Source organism: Priapulus caudatus, unplaced genomic scaffold (assembly GCF_000485595.1).
Source record: "Priapulus caudatus unplaced genomic scaffold, Priapulus_caudatus-5.0.1 Scaffold11, whole genome shotgun sequence".
NCBI classification, from domain to species: Eukaryota; Metazoa; Priapulida; class Priapulimorpha; order Priapulimorphida; family Priapulidae; genus Priapulus; species Priapulus caudatus.
The window spans coordinates 581,500-582,665 of NW_014577072.1; positions in this window are offsets into that span (position 1 = coordinate 581,500).

Here is a 1,166-nt window from a genome sequence, read left to right on the forward strand (position 1 = left end):
TGTGTGTGTGTGTGTGTGTGTGTGTGTGTGTGTGTGTGTGCGTGCGTGTGTGACCACGTGTTTGTGCGTGACCGCGTGTATGCGTGACGCACGTGTGTGCGAGATCACGTGGGCATGAGTGATGGCGCGCCTGTTCATGAGCGCGCGGGTGCGCGTGACCCAGCGCGTAGGCGTGACCGCGTGTATGCGTGACGCACGTGTGTGCGAGATCACGTGGGCATGAGTGATGGCGCGCCTGTTCATGAGCGCGCGGGTGCGCGTGACCCAGCGCGTAGGCGTGACCGCGTGTATGCGTGACGCACGTGTGTGCGAGATCACGTGGGCATGAGTGATGGCGCGCCTGTTCATGAGCGCGCGGGTGCGCGTGACCCAGCGCGTAGGCGTGACCGCGTGTATGCGTGACGCACGTGTGTGCGAGATCACGTGGGCATGAGTGATGGCGCGCCTGTTCATGAGCGCGCGGGTGCGCGTGACCCAGCGCGTAGGCGTGACCGCGTGTATGTATGATTGTGTGTGTGCGTGATCGCACGCGCGTGCGTGATTGTTTTGTGTGCGTGACCGAGCATGGGCGTGACCGCGCGTGGGCGTGACCGCGTATGTGTGCATGACCTTGCGTGTGCGTGACCGCGCGTGTGCGTTACTACGCGTGTGTGTGACTGCGTGTGTGCATGATCGTGTATGTGTGTGACCGCGCGTGTGCGTGACCGCGCGTGTGCGTGACCGCGCGTGTGCGTGACCGCGCGTGTGCGTGACCACGCACAAGCGTAAACGCGTGCGGGTCAGCGGCCACGAAATCAGAACAAAACAGAGCGTATGCTGTTGCGCAGCAGACATCATCTGGCAGCCACCGAGCGCTAATTTCAACTAATCCGAACAACGTGATTAAAGTAAACTGACCGCTCGCCTACATCGCAACGTTACGCTATTTTCCCATATCGATCGCGCGCCCCATTCCATCGTCTAGATGTGATGCGTGTACATGTGTACCCCGTGCAACCACATTAACGCACGCACGCGCGCGCGCAAACCCGCACGGGTAGGCAAACGCAGGAGTGTTCGAATATCTGTTCTTATCGGGTTCAATCGATGAATAAACTATATGTTTCTCTCTATAACTATATATATAAATACGGTTTATTCATATATATTCATATTCATTTATATTC